The sequence below is a fragment of the Nerophis lumbriciformis genome, linkage group LG26 (genome assembly GCF_033978685.3).
Source record: "Nerophis lumbriciformis linkage group LG26, RoL_Nlum_v2.1, whole genome shotgun sequence".
NCBI lineage: Eukaryota > Metazoa > Chordata > Actinopteri > Syngnathiformes > Syngnathidae > Nerophis > Nerophis lumbriciformis.
Genome location: NC_084573.2, coordinates 40,243,287 through 40,259,774, shown reverse-complemented (window position 1 = coordinate 40,259,774; position 16,488 = coordinate 40,243,287). Strand labels below are relative to the sequence as shown.

The following is a 16,488-nucleotide window of genomic DNA, read 5'->3' as shown; positions in this document are numbered from 1 at the left end:
CGTGACTTTTTACTTGTTAATGGACCAGTGCCATCCATACATCCATTTTCGCTAGTGATGGAACAGTAAATGGTATAATGATCATTTGCGATTCAATTCCAGACGATTAGTAATACCGTCTAATTTTTTCAATTACCAAAAAAACGTAATTTATTAAAGCATTTTAGGTAACAGGAAGTCAGGTGCATGCGCACTAGCGTCGTTTGGCTTGATAATCATGGCAGACTAACTACACAGACTTCGCTCCTGGGATTTCCCCTCAGAGTAAACAGAGCCAAGCGCGTGGTTTAACCTCATTTTCCCTCGCTTCCCAGCATGCGTTTAAGAGTGCACTGCTGTGTTTAGATGGAGACAGGTGTGGACAATATTGTCCCCACACTAAAAGTATACAGCCAAGGAGAAAACTATTTGATGTTGCTTTTATTTTCTCAATACAGCGTCCATCAGCTGCTGTGACAGAGTTAATGATGTGAGGAAACATGCAGCAGGCGATGTGTCGTGAACGTTGTCACAACTTGTTTATAAAGTCTTTAGTTTGTTTACTGGGATGTTCACTCCTCTTTTATTTAACTGCAAACTGTATCAGTGTTCAAATAACATCAATACTAGCTCAATTGTTTTGTCATCTCTTTGAACTGAACGCAGGCTGTGAAGATTGTGTATTCGATGTGTGAGGTGTCACTCCTTTATTTTTGTTGGCCAAATTGTTGTACTGAACTGGAGAAGAACAAAGCTTGTTTATTAGATTTCATCTTCATTAGCCAAACTGCTTTGTGTTTTATTTTGATATCAAAAAGTAAACTTAAAATGATTACTTTGGCAATAATTGGCAGGCCTAGATGAACACTAACTTGCCTTGGTGCCCGAAAATATGAGCCCTCTTTAAGAAAACACTAGCCCTGACCTTAAAAAGTTTAAATTAGAGGCCTTAATATCCAGAAGTCTCTCCAACGAGGTGTAGAAAGGATGATTGTCTGTCTCCTGACTACTGCCGAGGTTCCCTTTAGCAAGGCAGCAGACACCAACACACTCAGCTAAGGGGTGCAGTTACCCTTTGCGCCATGACGTGCCTTTTAGTGAGTAATGCCGGTCTCTGTGTAAGGTAGTGTGCAACACAAATATACAGCAGAGTGTAAATTGAATTTCTTGAATTAAAGGCGTCATCATGCCAAATCCATTTGTCCTACCTGCTATATCTATAACATTATTATTATTACAGAGGTTTATTTGAAATAGGGACAGATACAAAAACAAAGACATCTGAAACAGTTATCCAATGTATGCATCATAGTGTTTGTAGCCAAAGCTCATTTACAACACTTGTCCCCAACAACAACAACAACAACAACAACATAGATCCAACATCATTAAAATAGGAAAATAAAAAATAGAATAAGGCAAAGATGAGTCGATAATAGTAATAATACAGACAAAGTGCAAAATAGATAAAAGCCAATAATAATAATAATAATAACACAGACAAAGTGCAGACTAGATAAAAACCAATTAGTAAAAATTAGTAAAAACTAAACATGGGAACACGATTGTTGCTCAACTAGCCATAATTTTGTTTGTTTTTTGAAAGTGACAAGTGCAGGTATACTTTTCAAAGTGTCCGTTAAAGAGTTCCATAGTTGTGCTCCTTTTATTGAAAAGGCAGTTTGGGCAAAAGATGTTCTACGGAATGGAACGCAACAGTTGCCTTTTGACGTTGCTCGGGTGGTAGATCTGCTACCACTTTGCAGTCTTGTGATTGCCTTGCAGAGCAATTGGGGAGTAGAGTTATCCAAGCATTTAAAACCCAGTTTGACTGTGTGTAACAAAATAAAATTGATACAACTTAAAATATTGTATTTGGTTCAAATTTGGCAATGATGATATGGTATACTCTTCTTGTCTAGAACTTTCAAATCGTGGTTATAAAGAGACTCAATGGTCTTGATTGATGACTGGTGTGCCTGGGACCATGTAGTTAAGCCATTAGATATGTGTGAAAGAATCATTGAATTCATAAAAGTAAAAGCACAGCTAAGAGTTAAGCAGTTTCCTATAATCTTAAAACAGCCTAGGTTTGCCTTCAGGGTTTTACACATTTTCTTAATGTGACTTTTAAAATTCAGCTGATAGTCTATGATTATGCCCAAATATTTGACTTCAGGTACTTGTTCAATGAGCTCCTCATTCATTTTTATATTCAGGTTTGTTTGAGGTAGCTTTTTTATGCAGAAGCAGACAGAGTTAGTCTTTTTAGTGTTTAGGGTTGAACAGGATGATGCCAGCCAAGATGCTATTTTGTCTAATTTAGCATTTAACTTCTCAGCAACTAGAGTACAGGTCTTACCTGATGTATATACCACTGTGTCATCCGCATACATCTGTAAATCTATATCTGGTAGGTCATTGATGTATAGACTGAATAGTATCGGTCCCAAGACACTACCCTGAGGTATCCCTGTTTCTATTTTGCGGAAGGAAGATCTCACATTATTAATGGTGACACATTGTTCAGGACCTTTAGATATGACTCAAACCAGGACAATGACTGTTTGGATAAGTTGAATTTAGTTAGTTTTGAAATTAAAATATCATGATTGACTGTATCAAATGCTTTTTTTAAGTCTAGAAATACTGCACCTGTCCTTTGTCAAGGGAATGTTTGATCTTTTCAAGTAAAAAACAAGTGGCAGATTCTGTAGAATGGTTACGCCTGAATCCGAATGGCAGGGGAGTCAAATAGTGACTTGTCTCAAGGTGGTGCATTAGTTGTTCCGAAACAATGTTCTCCAGGACTTTAAATAAAACTGGAAGAAGGCTGATAGGTCTATAGTTAGATGTCACTCCAGAATCACCAGATTTTAAAAGTGCTATTACCTGTGCAGTTTTCCATCCATCTGGGAATTGCCCAGTTTTAATGGAAATATTAATAAGACGGGTAAGAGGCTGTATAAGGATGCCGCTATATTTTGCATGCAAAGAAATCAGAAAAGGTTTACTCAAAACCTTTAGCCACACTCCCTCCGGTGTTGTGACCTCTGTTTACAATCCCTCACCTTACAAATATACCTTCTCACGGTTACTAATAAATACTCTAGCACTACAACTGCTTCGGACCTAACAATGTTGGGAATGTAATCATCCAAACATGATTAGCAGCAAAGTGGAGAAGCGTCAACGTTGTGGCTCGGAGAGCAAACGGAGGCGACATCAAGTAAGCTAGCTAGATGATTGGCAAGCTTGTTTTGGTGCGCCTGACCAAGCGTTCAACACATTCGTATTGTTATTGAGATTTCATCCAAAAACCTGGAAGTGGTATTTTAACGCAAAAATGAATGTTTGAAAACAAAGATTTCTGCGTTTTCGCAGACATTTTACAAGCCTTGATTTTTGAGTGAAGGCCAGAGGTGTGTGCTTGCTTTCTCTGGCACATGTGACAGTGCTGCATGCAGGGAAATGAAGATGGACACAAAAGTACCTCTCTTCTCCCCAGTTACGGCTTTTGTTTATAGTGAAATTGTACCGCATTGGTGCTGATATTAGTTACAAATACAGTTTCAGCATCATCATAGCGTAGTGTGGTTTATAGACAGAAGTCAAGAGTCTTCAAACATGAGTACAATCTCCAACAACAGCAGAAAAAGATGCTTGATTTGTCGCTCCTCATTTTTGATCAAGAAAAAGTCACTTAAAGGTTTGGAAAAGTCTCTAAAGCAACTCGGAACAACGGAATAAGATGCAGGTGGTTAATATTTTAAAATTGCTGATTCGCTCATTTCGCTGTCAATCAGTAAAGGATTCAGACAGATGATCCCAGCCCACTGTCAATAGACTCCCAGAGACGCTGATGGGAGGGACAAAGTGGAGCATTTCTTTAATTATTGTCTAGTTTGGCTTCAGTGGAAGAACCCACTTGATGCTTCCTGTTGACCACTTCTTTGGAGTGCGTCTACTCAGCCATTCTTTATTGTTATTATTAAATACATTCAAATGTATGATATTTGTTTTATATTGTTGGAATATCAGTGGTAAATAAATATTTTCATAATTTTATGATTATTATGTATTTTTCAAAGAATAAAACAATTTGTGCAATTGCAATGCCTTAATTTAGAGAGGTTAGTACCAGGGATCAAACGATTATTTTGCATTTTGACATTTATCGATATCAGCCTTCTTTTATCGGTATCGGACGGCATATTTAAAATCAATAAACCTGCATCAGACGTGGTACTGTCAAAACAAAAATAATTGTAAAAAACATTGAATGTGAAAAAATATATTTGAACTCACAATTTGTAACGGCCATTTGATGCCGTATAAGCCATTGGTACCGCTCGTACTTCAGGGTTTCCCGCAGCGCAGCGCTTTATTGTTAAAGCGGTCGCGTGCGTGTGTGCGTGCTCCACAGGAAACGGACAGCAAAGCCCTGTCTGTTAGTTGTTAACTGTAGATCAATAATGCTTGTCTTTCTCTCCTTTTTCTGTGTTGATTGAGCTGTGTTGAAGCAGCAAAAAAGGACATTATATTAAATGAAGAGCTTCTGTCTCTGATAGTTGATATAATAATGTAAGTGCATCATAAAGCCTACATCAACTCAATGGTGTTCAGGGATGAATAGTCTCTCCTAATGCTATTGTACTAGTTTTTTCAGCTATAGTTACATGAATCATTAGTAATGTAGCAGCCTAGTTTTGAATGGCAGGGTCCCTGCTATCACAGGTTGATAAAAATATAACATTTACATAATAAAAATCAACTACAGGCTTCCAAAATGCTGTAATAAATTAAGCATGATGAGTTGAGCATATGTCAGCATGTGGCCCCACTTTTAACTTTTTTTTTCAAACGCTTATTGCAAACGCTTACCGTATTTTTCGGAGTATAAGTCGCTCCGGAGTATAAGTCGCACCGGCCGAAAATGCATAATAAAGAAGGAAAAAAACATATATAAGTCGCATTTTTTGGGGAAATGTATTTGATAAAAGCTAACAGCAAGAATAGACATTTGAAAGGCAATTTAAAATAAATAAAGAATAGTGAACAACAGGCTGAATAAGTGTACGTTATATGAGGCATAAATAAGCAACTGGTATGTTAACGTAACATATTATGGTAAGAGTCATTCAAATAACTATAACATATAGAACATGATATACAATCTGTCACTCCTAATCGCTAAATCCCATGAAATCTTATACGTCTAGTCTCTTACGTGAATGACATCAATAATACTATTTGATATTTTACGCTAATGTGTTCATCATTTCACACATAAGTCGCTCCTGAGTATAAGTCGCACCCCCGGCCAAACTATGAAAAAAACTGCGACTTATAGTCCGAAAAATACGGTACTTACAGTAAGTCATTAATTTGACTTTGTAAGTCATTATTTTGTCACCGTCACATCATGTCATTGCTGGTTTTAGGAGGAGCATGTTGGGCAGCGCACACACACAGAGTACTTACAAGCAGACACAGTGTATAGACAGAAAAGGGAGAATGGATGCATTTTGGTGTAAAAAGTAAAGATAAAGGTGAAGTTATAACACTGAAACACCCTCAGGAAGAGCTGCTTTTTTAGATAGCTAGCGGCTAACATCCATCCGCAGTCGGCAATGTTTTAGCTACTTCTAAACCACTAATCCTGGTCTCCATGGTGACAAATAAAGTAAGTTTCACATACGTATCATTATCACTGGAGGACGAGGAATAGCTAAACATGCTTCACTACACACCGTAGGAGGATACAATAGCTCACCGGCTAAAAAAAAGTTCCTCAATGTAAACAAATGCCATGGGTGGATCTACACCTAACATCTACTGTAATGATACCAAGTACAATAGCGTATCTAGTCGATACTACTATGATTACATCCATATTTTTCATCGTCACAAAATCTTCAAATAAAACTTTCGGCGAATCAAAATGTGAGAAATTGTACCTGAAAGTGCATTACTTTGAAGTGGATTAATAATTAATCATTTGACCCGGCAAATATAAACAAAACAAAACACCAGCGGAAAGCTATAATCTGTAAAAAAATAATAATAATCTGTGTCCTGGGGACGCGTGGACTTTAGGAATTGCACGTACTTTCTGATTTCAATGCGTTAACACCAACACTGTTCCCCATCTTTTTCCATTTTCAATCACTTTTTCACTATCACTAGGGTGCACTAAAGAGAGCCAGGGGTTCATAAAGTACATCAGAAATAAATACAAACAACTATTAATAATTAACAAACAACTTTTGTTAATTATGCTCTGCTTTCAAGCACTGTTTTCCAGCACTTTGGCTCAGCTCCAGTCAACTTTTACATATACACTTTGGGTTGATTTTAACATTGAACATTAAACATTGAACGTTGAACATTGAACGTTGACCATTGAACGTTGAACATTAAACATTAAAGGTTGAAGGTAGAGATGTCCGATAATATCGGACTGCCGATATTATTGGCCTATAAATGCTTTAAAATGTAATATCGGAAATTATCGGTATCGGTCAAAAAGTAAAATGTATGATTTTTTAAAACACCACTGTGTACACGGACGTAGGGAGAAGTACAGAGCGCCAATAAACCTTAAAGGCACTGCCTTTGCGTCACATAATATCTACAGCTTTTAACACACACTCACAAGTGAATGCAAAGCATACTTGGTCAACAGCCATACGGGTCACACTGAGGGTGGCCGTATAAACAAGTTTAACACTGTTACAAATATGCGCCACACTGTGAACCCACACCAAACAAGAATGACAAACACATTCGAACATCCGCACCGTAACACAACAGAACAAATCACTAGAACCCCGTGCAGCACTATCTCTTCCAGGATGCTACAATATACACCCCCCCCCCCCCCCTCATGCTCTCTCAGGGAGAGCATGTCCCAAATTCCAAGCTGCTGTTTTGAGACATGTTAAAAAAAAGAATGCACTTTGTGACTTCAATAATAAATATGGCAGTGCCATGTTGGCATTTTTTCCATAACTTGAGTTGATTTATTTTGGAAAACCTTGTTACATTGTTTAATGCATCCAGCGGGGCATCACAACAAAATTAGGCATAATTATGTGCACTTAAGTAAAACGGAATCCATCCTATTTGGGTCCCAAATCAATCAAAAAAAGTCAGTAACTCCACTATAAAAGTGGGTGACATTGTTATCACCAGGAAAGATGAGGTCACCTACTTAGGTTCCATTCTCAAAGCTAATCTTTCCTGTGATAAAATGGCAACCAAGGTCATCAAAAAGGTCAACCAAAGAACGAGATTTCTCTGTAGAATCTCCTCTCTAGTCAACAAAAGCACCATGAAGATTCTAGCGGGAACTCTCATTCAACCCTTTTTCCATTACGCATGCACCTCCTGGTACCCTAGCACCTCCAAAACCCTCAAATCTAGACTCCAAACATCCCAGAACAAGCTAGTCAGATTACTTCTAGACCTCCACCCCAGATCACACCTCACTCCTACCCACTTCTCCAAAGTGGGCTGGCTCAGGGTGGAGGACAGAGTCAAACAACTTGCACTGAGCCTAGTCCATACCTGCCAACTTTTGAAATCAGAAAAACCTAGTAGCCAGGGTCCAAGGGCCGCAGGCCCCGGTAGGTCCAGGACAAAGTCCTGGTGGAGGGTTCAGGGCTTCGCCCCCCGACGCAAAATGATTATTAGCATTCAGACAGGTTAAAATGTTGCTAAAACCATCACTTTTCTATCAGTCACAGTGACTTTTCAAAACAAAAATATGACAGCAAAAATCATATGGGTTGATTGACATGTTTATTCTGTAAGCTAACTTCAATAGTTTGAAATTATTTTGACAGTTAATGCCAGTTATCCTGTCAACCTTTCACAAGACTTCAATTTGTTAATTGAAAGTATAAACAGTATAAACACTTTTTACAGTAAACAAATGGTAAAACAGTACTAAACAATTCCATTAAAAAAAAAATTGGTGTCATTATTAACTTTCTGTCCAAGCTTGTATAATCTACTGCCTTGTTCAATTGTAAAAAATATTCTGTGCCTAAAATTCACATTTCTATCACAATAATCATACTGTAAACATGGTAAGCTAACTTCATTCAAATTAATAGTCCTGTCAATAGCATGGAATTACAATTCAAATGTAGTTTTTTTGTAAGCCTTTCAAAAGAATTCGAAATATGAAAATTTAATGAAAATTAATTGAAGCCATCAGACACTTGAAAAGTGGCACATCACATCTCTAATGTAATCATTTGAACTTTTCAACAGAAATAGCACTGCAAAAATATTAAGGACATACTTCTGTATTTTGGTAGTTATGCTGTCAACATTTAACAAGATTTCTTCAACTTGGACTTGAAAGCATAAATAGTATAAACACTTTTAACAGTATGTCGTGCTGTGAAATACAGCCGACAGGATTGCGCACCAAACACGAAGCAAGGCCAAAGTGCATGCGGTGGAGGAGAACAAAGGACTTCTTTCATTTAAGGTTTGATAAACCATCAAACTCATTCGTTAAAAGGACTCTATAGTAATATAAAGCGAATTTTTCTGGACATTATCATGCAAGAAAAGTTTATTTTTGGGACCGCGATCACCGCGTAATGATTTTTAAAGGTTGCATTACAAACATTTAACTGTCCCATGTGATCAGCCAGTGCGATTGGAAATCCATGCTCAATTATTGCCTCCGTAAATAAAACTTTGGCATTTATCACATCCAAAGAATCTGTTTGGGCGACGAAAAACGTTGAAAGTTTTCCACTTGTATCGCGAGCAACGGCATTAGACTTGTGTTTTTTTGTCCCAACGTGGTCTTTTACATCGCTAATTCCTCCGTGTCCGATCGAAAAATCTTGTCTGCACAAGGTGCAATTCGCCTAGTTTTCACCCTTTTTTTTTTTTTATTAATGAAAAACCGTATTTTTTATCACTGCAACCGTAACCCGGAATAGGTTGATGAAAACCGTACTAATTACGGGAAAACCGGAGTAGTTGGCAGGTATGCTAGTCTATAAAATCCGCTACACCTCCCTGATACCGAAGGACATGTCAAACTACTTCCTTAACGTAAATGACCGCCATAACCACAACACCAGGGGGAGCTCCACTAACCACGTTAAACCCAGATTCCCATCTAACAAAGGTCTTAACTCATTCTCCTTCTATGTCACATCAATGTGGAATGCACTCCCAACAGATGTAAAAGAAAGGGCATCTCTATCCTCCTTCAAAACCGCACTAAAACAACACCTCCAGGCAACTTCAACCCTAAACTAACACCCTCCCCCCTCCACATCCCACCTTCCCGGATTGTAAATAATCAAATGTAAATAATCAAATGTATATACTTGTTCTTATGCTTTCTGAACTCTCTATGTCCACTACTTGCTGTACATATCCTACCAAGTCAGTCCTACACTGTTTCAATGTCCATTTCTCTGATGATGCAATTGATGATGACTGAAGTGCTGATATCAACCACATTTAAACCCCCCTCCTCATCCCACACCCCGGATTGTAAATATGTAAATAATTGAATGTATATACTCTGATGATTAACTTGTGTGATGACTGTATTATGATGATAGTATATATCTGTATTAAGGCTGAAACGACGCGATAGTCGACGTCATCGGTTACGTAAATACGTCGACGTCGTTTTTGTGCGTTGACTCGTCGCATATTTACGTCACACTACTGTCATGGCGGAGCGCAAAGCAGACGATGCGAGCGAGGAGAAAAAAGCACGCCAAAAGTCGTCAAAAGTGTGGGAGTATTTCAATAAACGGCCTAATAATGTTGTTGTATGCACACTGTGTCGAGCGGAAATGGCCTATCATAGCAGCACAACGGCTATGAACGAACATTTGAAAAGAAAACACCCGACAGCGTTCTTGCCATCACCATCAACTAGTCAATCGTCCGCATGAATATACGTTGTCATCATTACACAAAAACATGGATGTGTCATTTGTATCTGCGTTGTACATTCATAAACTAAAACACTGTTTCGCTCTGAGAGGCGCGTTTGGCCTGCCTGTTCAGTGTTTAAAAAGACGCGCTCCTCTTTAACGCTGTGGAGAGGCGGGGCCGGCGTGTGAGCGGCGAGGCGGGGCGCGCCGGGAGCGACGCTGCAATCGTGCCCAGGTGCGCGGCTGAAGAAAAGCGGAGCAGCAGAGAGAGAGGGAAGAGAGACTGGAAGGAGCCAAAGTGAAGCTGACGTGGAGCGAGAGAGGAGTATGGCGTCACATTAGTGCCAAAAATCCGAGCGCATAAAAACTGTTATCGCGCGCTGATTCTCCACTTCGTGCGCGCGCGCGACGCCTTTCTGCGCGCTCTTTGTGTACTCCTGGCATCTCTCCTCACGCTGTCATGTTTCTTTTTGGCACTTTGGGGGGGGTATGCCCCCCAAAGTGTCGCGCGTGCGCACGAAGTGGAGAATTAGCGCGCGATAACAGTTTTTATGTGCTCGGATTTTTGGCACTAATGTGACGCCATAGAGGAGAGCCAGAGACAGAGCACGACGAGCGGGCGAGGAAGAGGAGCTGAAAAGCGAGGAAAGAAAGAGAAAAGAGTTGGAAGAGAAAAGACTGTGTAAAATTAAAAGATTGTAAACCTGGCAAAGCCGTCTGGCGTTCAGTCTGTCGGTCCTGAAAGAACCCCACGGCACAAGACGTGTCACAAACGCTAACGTTAATTAGTTGTGCAAATACCTTTTACAACATTAACAGTTACATATACTATGTACAAACCAACAATTAACTTTCACTTTAATCATACTATCATTGTTGTGTTATTAAGCAAAATAAGCAATACTTTTACTTTTGTTGAAATGTTTACACTGTACACTTTTTTGTATTGGATGTTTATCTTTATTTTTGCACATTTTAAAGCAAAATAAGCAATACTTTTACTTTTGAAATGCTTATACTATTGCAGAATATTAAGATTTGCACTGGATGTTTACTTTTATATTTGCACATTAAAAAGCAAATAAGCTACTTTTAATTTTGTTAAATGTTAAAAGTTTTAAATGTTTACATTGTTACAGAATATTTTGTCATGTTGTTGTCAATGTTGACTGAGTGGCCATACATTTTTTTTTGTAAATAAAAGCCATGCCTTTTGAAAAAACTGGCCTACATTTATTTCTTCCTCTTCATTTTAAATAAAAAAAATAATCGGTAAAAGGAAAAATAATCTATAGATTAATCGAAAAAAATAATCTATAGATTAACCGATTAATCGAAAAAATTATCTATAGATTAATCGATAGAAAAATAATCGTTAGCTGCAGCCCTAATCTGTATCATCAATCAATTTAAGTGGACCCCGACTTAAACAAGTGTAAAAACTTATTGGGGTGTTACCATTTAGTGGTCAATTGTAGGGAATATGTACTTCACTGTGCAATCTACTAATACAAGTTTCAATCAATCAATCAATTAATTCCACCACTGTATATATCGGTATCGGTTGATATCGGTATCAGTAATTAAGAGTTGGGCAATATCGGAATATCGGCCAAAAAAAAGCCATTATCGGACATCTTTAGTTAAAGGTGTTTCTCGTCCATCTAGCTTGGGTTAGCTAACAAAGGGTTAATAAAAGCAATCTGTTTCAGTATGGATGAAACTTATTACTACTAATAAACCTTTGTTTTCTCCCACAAATGTGTTCTTTCTATGTGACTTAACGACACGAGCGAGACAAGTCAGAAGCTTTGAACACCGAGGCTAATGTTAGCTAGCTGGCTGACTTCCGGTGGCACCTGTTGCTCACCAAGATACTCACGCTGCTCTCAGGCTGTCCGCGGGCTGACCAACACGCTTCAATCACAGCGATGGTAGTTCCGTCTCGATGCAGATATTTGACGGCTTTTCAGTCTTGACAAGTTTGTGGCTCGTTGCTTGGAAGTCGCAGTGTCATGTCCACAGCAGACTGCCAGAGGGGGCGGGAACAAAGTGCGCCCAGCCAGATGTAACAACGACGCTGATTGGACGAGCTGATAAGAGGAATCTCGCTTTGACCAATCGGGCGCGGGCTCTTAGCACATAAAGGCTGATGATTGTATCGTCAAACAAAATACGGAAGCAGTAAACTTCACATCCAAATATTCAAGAGACTGTTAAATTTGAAATTAGATAAAGAAATATCCGAAAACTTTTTGGCATATAACAAAAAACACACAACAATACCCATGTTTATATTAAATCAAGTAAAAAAAACAAACGTTGGCTTCCTCGCTGGTTAACTATTGCAGAGACATGCGTCTGCGAGCTCACGATCGCCCCCTTCCCTCAATGTGTTTAACAACAACATTTAGCACACTTTCTTCTGCTGGCTTTGTGCAGGAACAGTTGTCGTGCAATATAGTTTTTACTGATATTTACAGCTTTAAAGTCAAATATATTGTTGAATGAAGAGCATAGAAGACAACATCAGTATTCAAGGACAAGTTTAAAACAAATGTGCATATCAGTGGTGGGGGTTCAACTATGGAATTCTCTTTACAATCAGATAAAAGATTGTAAAATATATTCCAATTGAAAAATATATATAAAGATAGAACAATAAGATCATATGGACAGCCAGAAGTGTTTACATTTTGCTTTATATTTAATATTTTACTTATTTTTTGCCTGGTTTTGTATTTGTTTCGTATCATCCCGTGAGGTGTATATTACTTTTTTTGTTCGGTTTGTACTTCATAAAGTTTTGCACTTGTTGTGTTTTTTGGTTTGTTTTCATTATATTTGGATGTAATTGTTGGTTTATATGATATCCATTAAGTAAGACTATGTATTATGTTGAAGGGGGCAGGAAAATATAACATTTTTCTTCATCCTGCTCCTTCTCAGGCATTGCTGTGTAAATGTATCATTGAATAATTGAGGTTTAATTGTCTATCCATCAAAGATGCACATCAATGAAGGAGATAAATGAAAATGAAATGAAATTATTTTTATTTTTTTAAAAGCAATATTGTGAGAAAAAGGTATTTTAAAAGAATAGTGTAGACATTTTTTTTTTTACAAAAAATTATTTTGAGAAAAACGTTTTTTGTTTTTAATTTTAAAAAAAACAACTATTACATTTTGCATGATTGGTAAAACATCTGGGCTGTGTAAAAATGTATATTTAGGTTTTTTTAAAAGGAGATAAATAAAAATGAAATTAAATAATTTTATTTTTTCAAATGCAATATTGTGAGTAAAAGGTATTTTAAAAGAATAGTGTAGACATTTTTTTTTTTACAAAAAATTATTTTGAGAAAAACGTTTTTTGTTTTTATTTTTTTTTTAAAAACTATTAAATTTTGCATGATTGGTAAAACATCTGTGCTGTGTAAAAATGTATATTTAGGTTTTTTTAAAGTAGCAATATTGTGAGAGAATGGTGTCATGCAATAATCTTTAGTCATTTTCTGTTACTTTAGAAGACAAATATTATATAATTCAGTAAAAGTTAGTATCATTGTGAGAACAAGGAATATTTTAAGAAAAAAGTTACAATTTTATAAGAAAAAAATGATGCCATTTTACAGGCTTGAAGTCAAATATATTGTGAAATATGAAAAAATTAAATATTAAGATTAAAAAGTTATCTTACAAAAATTGTGTCGAAATATTTTGGGAAAATATTTTAAGAAAAAAGTTGAGATTTTTCAAATAAAAATGTATGTTGCTTTAAGTCAAATATATTGTGAAAAAAATGTTATTTTTAAAAAAGTTGTAATATTGTGAGAAAAAGTTGTACAAACTTTTTGGGGAATATTTACAGGACTAAAGCCAAATATACTGTGACCAAAAACATTTATTTCAAATGCAATATTGTGAGAATAAATTTGTTTTACATGAATTTTGTAGACATTTTTTAAGAACAAATATTTTTTAAAGAAAAACTATGCCATTGTACATAATTGAAGTCAAATATATTGTGGCAAAAGTTGCTATAATTGTAAGAAAAAATCATACAATAATTGTATTTTTCTGAGAACATTTTTTTTATTATACAAAACAAAATGTATGTAATTTTACAATATTAAAGTAAAATATATTATTAAAAATGTTTTTTTTTATTTGGGAAAAAAGTTAGTAATATTGTGAGAAAAAGTTCTCATTGTACTATAATTATGTCGGAATATTTTGAGGGGAAAAAATCATAAAAAAGAAATATGCCATTTTATAGAATCAAAGTCAAATGTATTGTGAGTATTTTTATTATTTTTGTATCTTTACAAAAACGCAATATTATGGGAAAAAGGTGTTTTTTATGAGAATTGTTTAGAAATATTTGGGGGGAAAAACGTGTTACTCCATTTTACATGATTGAAGTCAAATATATTGTGGAAAAGGTCATAATTACAAAAAAAAAAGTTTCAATATTTGGAGAAAAAATGGTCAAAAAATGATGTTTTGTAATTTTCTGAAAGAAATAAAAATACAAAACAAAGATGTAATTTTACAATATTCTACAATATTCTCATTATACAATAATTATGTCAGAATATTTACAGAAAAAAGTAAAACATTTACAAAAAAATATGTATGCCATTTTAAAGTCGAATATATTGTGAAAAAGTATAATTTTTTCTTTTTTCTTTAGAAATATTTTTTTTTTAAAACGTGTTTTTTTTTTTTTTTAAGAAAATAACTATGCCATTTTTTATTACTGAAATCAAATATATTGTGGAAAATGTCATTATTGTTTTTGAAAAAAGTAGCAATATTGTGAGAAAAAATTGGCATATAATAATTTCTTTAGCAATTTTATTAGACAAAATGGTATATTACAAGGATTAAAGTCAAATATATTCTGACAAAGTAATTTTTTATTTAGAAAAACATTTGAAATATTGTGAGGAAAAAGCTCTCATTGTACAATAATTATGTTGGAATATTTTGAAAAGAAAAAATTATGCTGTTTTACGTGATTAAAGTCAAATATATTGTGAAAAAATATTTTTTCTTTTTTAGAAAAATGCAATATTGTGTAAAAAAAAAAGTTATCTTACAAAAATCGTGTAGAAATATTTTAAGAAAAAATATTTTGAGATATTTTTGTTTTTAAGAAAAAACGGTACCATTTTACATGATTAAGGTCAAATATATTGTGGAAAAAGTAATTAAAAAAAAAAAGTTGCGATATTGTGAGAAAAAAATTTCATACAAAACTTTTTTGTAATTTCCTGAGAAAAAAATATTATTTTACAAGACAAACATGATGTAATTTTATGATATTAAAGTCAAATATCTTATGAACTTTTTTTTTTTTTTTCTTCAGAAAAAAGTTTTTCCTGTGTTTGTGTTTTATTTCTTGTCAGCGCTCTTATTTTGGTTCAGTTTCCTGCTTGTCTACCTGAGCGCTGTTTTCCCTCACCTGTCCCTGAGTGGCAGTCTGGCACACCTGGTGGCAACTGCCAATAAGGCCACTATTTAGACCTGCCTCACCCTGCAGTCAGTGCTGGAGTCATGTAGATGTAAACTGTAAACTGTATGCTGATAGCTGTTTGATGTCTTCTTCTTCCTCCTTTCCTGTTCCCTGTTCCCACTTTGCCTGTTCCTGGTTCCTGCTTTGTGTTTTTCCTGAATTTTGGACACTAAATGATGTTTTCCTGCACCTAGCCTGCCATCTCTGCATCTTGGGGTTCGTCGCCACCGATACGTCACAAAAGTGTGATTAATATTGTGAGGAAAAATTCTCACGGCACAATAATTACTGTATGTCGGAACATTTTGAGAAAAAAGTGTAGAATTTTACCAAACAAATATTATGCCATTTTACAGGATTAAAGTCAAATATATTGTGAAAAAGTATTTTTGTTTCGTTTTTTTTTTTTTTTTAGAGAAAAACGCAATATTGTGTGCAAAATGTATCTTACATCAATTGTGTAGAAAAAATATTTTAAGAAAAAAGTATACTTTTTTTTTTATTTTTTTTATTTTTTTAAAGAAAAGGGTATGCCCTTTTACATGATAAAGTCAAATGTATCTTGAAAAAAATAGTTTTTAGGAAAAAAGTTGCAATATTGGGAGGAAAAGTTTTCATACAAAAATTGTTAGAAGTATTCTGAGGATTTTGATTTGATTTTATGTCGTTTTGCAAGATTAAAGTCAAATATATTATGGAAAAAAAACAATTGTGGGAAAGGGTTAATGGACAAATATTCATATTTATTTTCTGGTTTATATATATATATATAAATATATATATATATATATATATATATATATATATATATATATATATATATTTGACCATATATAAATTGGTTAGCTCAACATACATCATAAAATACACATAACATTTATTTATATTGTTAATTGTATATTATTTATATTATAATATGCTTTATATTGCATCAGTCTGTCTTTAATATTGGACTCATTGACTTCATAATAAGCCAAATAAAAATGTACATTAACAGCAAATTCATTTGAGAGCAAAGAAAAGAGGCGGAGACAGCGGGTACAGAATAATCAGGGT

At 35.2% G+C, this 16,488-nt stretch overlaps 1 protein-coding gene across 2 annotated transcripts in view; it reads right to left on the bottom strand.

Moving 5' to 3' along the window:
- pals1a (protein associated with LIN7 1, MAGUK p55 family member a) overlaps nucleotides 1-11,977 on the bottom strand; it is a 69,778-nt gene extending 57,801 nt beyond the window's left edge. For both annotated transcript variants that reach the window (XM_061986876.2, XM_061986877.2), the window contains exon 1: nucleotides 11,794-11,977. The gene's annotated coding sequence lies outside the window, so the exon portion shown is untranslated. The remainder of the gene's footprint in view (nucleotides 1-11,793) is intronic.
- Between the last annotated feature and the right edge of the window lie 4,511 nt (nucleotides 11,978-16,488).